This window comes from Salvelinus sp. IW2-2015, linkage group LG11 (assembly GCF_002910315.2).
Source record: "Salvelinus sp. IW2-2015 linkage group LG11, ASM291031v2, whole genome shotgun sequence".
NCBI classification, from domain to species: domain Eukaryota; kingdom Metazoa; phylum Chordata; class Actinopteri; order Salmoniformes; family Salmonidae; genus Salvelinus; species Salvelinus sp. IW2-2015.
Window position 1 is genome coordinate 11,622,003 of NC_036851.1, and position 6,000 is coordinate 11,628,002.

At 46.8% G+C, this 6,000-nt stretch overlaps 1 protein-coding gene across 5 annotated transcripts in view; it reads left to right on the top strand.

Moving 5' to 3' along the window:
- The window catches only part of si:dkey-264d12.5 (coiled-coil domain-containing protein 30), a 35,766-nt gene that overhangs the window by 21,861 nt on the left and 7,905 nt on the right, over nucleotides 1–6,000 (top strand). The window lies entirely within an intron of this gene.

A 6,000-nucleotide genomic window follows, 5' to 3' on the forward strand; every position in this document is an offset into this window, starting at 1 on the left:
AACAGGAACGAGAGTACGGCTTCACCATTTAGCAACAGGAACGAGAGTACGGCTCACCATTTAGAACAGGAAACGAGAGTACGGCTCCACCATTTAGAACAGGAACGAGAGTACGGCTTCACATTTAGAACAGGAACGAGAGTACGGCTCCACCATTTAGAACAGGAACGAGAGTACGGCTCCCCATTTAGAACAGGAACGAGATACGGCTCCACATTTAGAACGAACGAGAGTAACGGCTCCACCATTTAGAACAGGAACGAGAGTACGGCTTCCACCATTTAGAACAGGAACGAGAGTACGGCTCCACCATTTGAAACAGGAACGAGAGTACGGCTCCACCATTTAGAACAGGAACGAGAGTACGGCTCCACCATTTAGAAACAGGAACCGAGAGTACGGCTCCACCATTAGAACAGGAACGAGAGTACGGCTCCACATTTAGAACAGGAACGATGAGTACGGCTCCACCATTTAAGAACAGGAACGAGAGTAACGGCTCCACCATTTAGAACAGGAACGAGAGTACGGCTCCCCATTTAGAGACAGGGAACGAGAGTACGGCTCCACCATTTTAGAAAAGGAACGAGAGTACGGCTCCACCATTTAGAACGGAACGAGAGTACGGCTCCACCATTTAGAACAGGAGAGCGACGGTACATTAGAACAGGAACGAGAGTACGGCTTCCACCCATTTAGCACAGGAACGAGAGTAACGGCTCCACCATTTAGAACAGGAACGAGAGTAGTAGCGGCTCCACCATTTAGAACAGGAACGAGAGTACGGCTCCACCATTTAGAACAGGAACGAGAGTACGGCTCCACCATTTAGAACAGGAACGAAGAGTACGGCTCCACCATTTAGAACAGGAACGAGAGTACGGCTTCCACCATTTAGAACAGGAACGAGAGTAACGGCTCCACCATTTAGAACAGGAACGAGAGTAACGGCTCAACCATTTAGACAAGGAACGAGAGTACGGCTCCACCATTTAGAAAGGAAGAGAGTACGGCTCACCATTAGAACAGGACGAGAGTACGGCTCCACCATTTAGAAACAGGAACGAGAGTAAGGCTCACCATTTAGAACAGAACGAGAGTACGGCTCCACCATTTAGAACAGGAACGAGAGTAAGGCTCCACCATTTAGAACAGGAACGAGAGTACGGCTCCACCATTTAGAACGGAACGAGAGTACGGCTCCACCATTTAGAACAGGAACGAGAGTACGCTCCACCTTTGAACAGAACGAGAGTACGGCTCCACCATTTAGAACAGGAACGAGAGTACGGCTCCACCATTTAGAACAGGAACGAGAGTACGCTCCACCATTTAGCAACAGGAACGAGAGTACGGCTTCCACCATTTAGAACAGGAACGAGAGTACGGCTCCACCATTAGAACAGGAACGAGAGTACGGCTCACCATTTAGAACAGGAACGAGATACGGCTCCACCATTTAGAACAGGAACGAGAGTACGGCTCCACCATTTAGACAGGAACGAGAGTACGGCTCCACCATTTAGACGAGAAGTACGCTCCAATTTAGAACAGGAACGAGAGTACGGCTCCACCATTTAGAACAGGAACGAGAGTACGGCTCCACCATTTAGAACAGGAACGAGAGTAACGGCTCCACCATTTAGAACAGGAACGAGAGTAGGCTCCACCATTAGAACAGGAACGAGAGTACGGCTCCACCATTTAGAACAGGAACGAGAGTACGGCTCCACCATTTAGAACAGGAACGAGAGTACGGCTCCACCATTTAGACAGGAACGAGAGTACACGGCTCCACCATTTAGAACAGGAACGAGAGTACGGCTCCACCATTTAGAACAGGAACGAGAGTACGCTCCACCATTTAGAACAGGAACGAGAGTACGGCCTCACCATTTAAGACAGGAACGAGAGTACGGCTCCACCATTTAGAACAGGAACGAGAGTAACGGCTCCACCATTTAGAAACAGGAACGAGAGTACGCTCACCTTAGAGCAGGCGAGAGTACGGCTCCACCATTTAGACAGGAACGAGAGTACGGCTCCACCATTTAGAACAGGAACGAGAGTACGGCTTCACCATTTTAGAAAGCAGGAACGAGAGTACGGCTCCACCAATTTAGAACAGGAACGAGAGTACGCTTCACCATTTAGAACGGAACAGAGTACGCTTCACCATTTAGCAACAGGAACGAGAGTACGGCTCCACACATTTAGAACAGGAACGAGAGTACGGCTCCACCTATTTAGAGACAGGAACGAGAGTACGGCTTCCACCATTTAGAACAGGAACGAGAGTACGGCTCACCATTTAGACAGGAACGAGAGTACGGCTCCACCATTTAGAACAGGAACGAGAGTACGGCGATCACCATTTAGAACAGGAACGAGAGTACGGCTCCACCATTTAGAACAGGAACGAGAGTACGGCTCCACATTTAGAACAGAACGAGAGTACGCCACCATTTAGAGCAGGAAGAGAAGTAACGGCTCCACCATTAGACAGGAACGAAGTACGGCTCCACCATTTAGAACAGGAACGAGAGTACGGCTCCACCATTTAGAACAGGAACGAGAGTACGCTCCACCATTAGAACAGGAACGAAGAGTACGGCTCCCATTTTAGAGACAGGAACGAGAGTACGGGCTTACCACCATTTAGAAACAGGAGCGAGAGTACGGCTCCACCAATTTAGAACAGGAACGAGAGTACGGCCCACCATTTAAGCAGAACGAGAGTACGGCTCACCATTTAGACAAGAACGAACGAGAGTACGGCTCCACCATTTAGAACAGGAACGAAGAGTACGGCTCACCCATTTTAGAACAGGAAAGAAGTACGGTCCACCATTTAGAACAGAACGAGAAAGTACGGCTCCACACATTTAGAACCAGGAAACGAGAGTAACGGCTCCACATTTAGAATCAGGAAACGAGAGTACGGCTTCCACCAATTTAGAAACAGGAACGATGAAGTGGGCTCCACCATTTAGAACAGGAACGAGAAGTACGGCTCCACCATTTACACCAGGAACGAGAGTACGGCCTCCACCATTAGAACAGGAACGGAGAGTACGGCTCCACCATTTAGAAACAGGAACGAGAGTAAGGCTCCACATTTAGAACAGGAACGAGAGTACGGCTCCACCATTAGAACAGGAACGAGAGACGGCTCCAACCATTTAGAACAGGAACGAGAAGTACGGCTCCACCATTTAGAACAGGAACGAGAGTAACGGCTCCAAACCATTTTTAGAAACAGGAACGAGAGTACGGCTCCACATTTAAGAACAGGAACGAGAGTACGGACTCCACCATTTGAACAGGAACGAGAGTACGGCTCCACATTTAGCACAGGATACGAGAGTACGGCTCCACCATTTAGAACAGAACGAGAGTCGCTCCACCATTTAAAAGGAAACGAGAAAGTACGGCTCCACCAATTTAGAACAGGAACGAGAGTACGGCTCCACATTAGAACAGGAACGAGAGACGCTCCACCATTAGAGAGGACGAGAGTACGGCTCCACCATTTAGAAAGGAACGAGAGTACGGCTCCACCATTTTAAGAACAGGAACGAGAGTACGGCTCCACCATTTAGAACAGGAACGAGAGTACGGCTCCACCATTTAAGAATCAGAGCGAGGAACAGGAACGAGTACGCTCACCCATTTAGAACAGAACGAGAGTACGGCTCCACCATTTAGAACAGGAACGAGAGTAACGGCTCCAACCATTTAGAACAGGAACGAGAGTATCGGCTCCACCATTTTAGAACAGGAACGAGAGTACGGCTCCACCATTTAGAACAGGAACGAGAAGTACGGCTCACCATTAGAACAGGAACGAGAGGGTACTGGCTCCACCATTTAGAAACAGGAACGAGAGTACGGCTCCAACCATTTAGAACAGGAACGAGAGTACGCGCTCCACCATTTAGAGCAGGAACGAGAGTACGGCTCCAACCATTTAGAGCAGGAACGAGAGTACGGCTCCACCATTTAGAGCAGGAACGAGAGTACGCTCCACCATTTAGAACAGGACGAGAAGTACGGCTCCACATTTAGAACAGGAACGAGAGTAACGGGTTCCACCATTTAGAGCAGGAACGAGAGTACGGCTCCACCATTTAGGGCAGGAACGAGAGTACGGCTCCACCATTTAGAGCAGGAAACGAGAGTACGGGGCTCCACCATTTAAGAACAGAACGAGAGTAGGCTCCACCATTTAGGAACAGGAACGAGAGTACGGCTCCACCATTTAGAAAACAGGAACGAGAGTACGGCTCCACCATTTAGAAACAGGAACGAGAGTAGGGCTCACCATTTAGAACAGGAACGAGAGTACGGCTCCACCATTTAGAACAGGAACGAGATTACGGCTCCACCATTTAGAACAGGAAGGAAGTACGGCTCACACATTTAAGAGCAGGAACGAGAGTACGGCTCCACCATTAAGAGCAGGAACGAGAGTACGGCTCCACCATTTAGAACAGGAACGAGAGTACGGCTCCACATTTACAGCAGGAACGAGAGTACGGCTTCCACCATTTAGAGCAGGAACGAGAGGACGGCTCCACCATTTAGAACAGGAACGAGAGTAAGCTCCACCATTTAGAACAGGAACGAGAGTACAGCTCACCATTTAAGACAGGAACGAGAAGTACGGCTCCACCATTTAGAGCAGGAACGAGAGTACAGCCTCACATTTAGAACAGGAACAGAGTAAGCTCCACCATTTAGAACAGGAACGAGAGTACAGCTCCACCATTACAACAGGAACGAGAGTACAGCTTCACCATTCAGAACAGCTACTGAACCTCCTGTAGTATTGTTAAGTTTGGATTTTTCTGTGGAGTGTCTAAGTGTGGTGTTCCTATCGTTTCCTTCTCCAGTGTGGATTTCCTGGAAAGGAGCAAGCACTTACAGGACACCATAGTGGATGTCCGGTCTGATTCCTAATGGAGCAGCATTGCAGCGCGCTCTAAAGAATCTCCGTAAAGCACGCAGCGCAAATGTACAGTACATTGGTGGCGTAGATGATATTTTTTTACCTTTTATTTTAACTAGGCAAGGTCAGTTAAGAACAAATTCTTATTTACAATGAGGACTAGAAACAGTGGGTTAACTGCTTGTTCAGGGGCAAAATGACAGATTTTTTCCTTGTCAGCTCGGGATTCGATCTAGCAACTTTTCGGATATTGGCCAACCGCTCTAACCACTAGGCTACCTGCCACCTAAGAATGTGAATTGTTGTTTAAGTTGTCAAGTATCAAACCTATTTAGATTTCGCATAGTCTGTATTCCTGGAAAGCCAGTCATAATTGGCTTCATACTTAGCGGCTTTAAAGTTGTAATCTGCAGTTAAACATAACAAAGTGGCCCACCCTGCCACTGATTTGGTAAAAGCTCAGGGATGAGGCAGGAGAAATGTAACCACTCAAATTCATAGACAGAGCTATGGATGCAAGGCCTGACCATACATTGTACATGTGGTTGTTATTGTGTTTAAAATGATCAAATAAATCAATACAAAAAAGCTACCAAAATTACATTTTACCATGTTTCAAGGTTATACATTCTTCATCATCAAAGGAGTAAAACAATATTGTTTTGGTGCCTGATGGTGTCAGACAATGCAGTAGCTCAGTGAGAATTTTTAAGTTGTATTCTTAAGAATCAAATAGGCATATATCAATGGAATTTAATAAAAAAACATTATGTAAGCAATCACATGATTCCCTTTAAAGGGGCAAATGTAGTACGTGTTAAGTGCAATTCCCACTTTATACATAACGTCAATATTCATTATTCCAGCACAATACACAGTGTCTACATACAGTTTGAAGTCGGAAAGTTACAATACAAGTTTAGGTTGGAGTCCATTAAACTGTTTTCACACCACTCCCACAATGATGTTTTACAAACTATAGTTTTTGGCAAGTCGGTTATCTACTTTGTGGATGACAAAGTCATTTTTCCAAAATTGTTTACAGACCA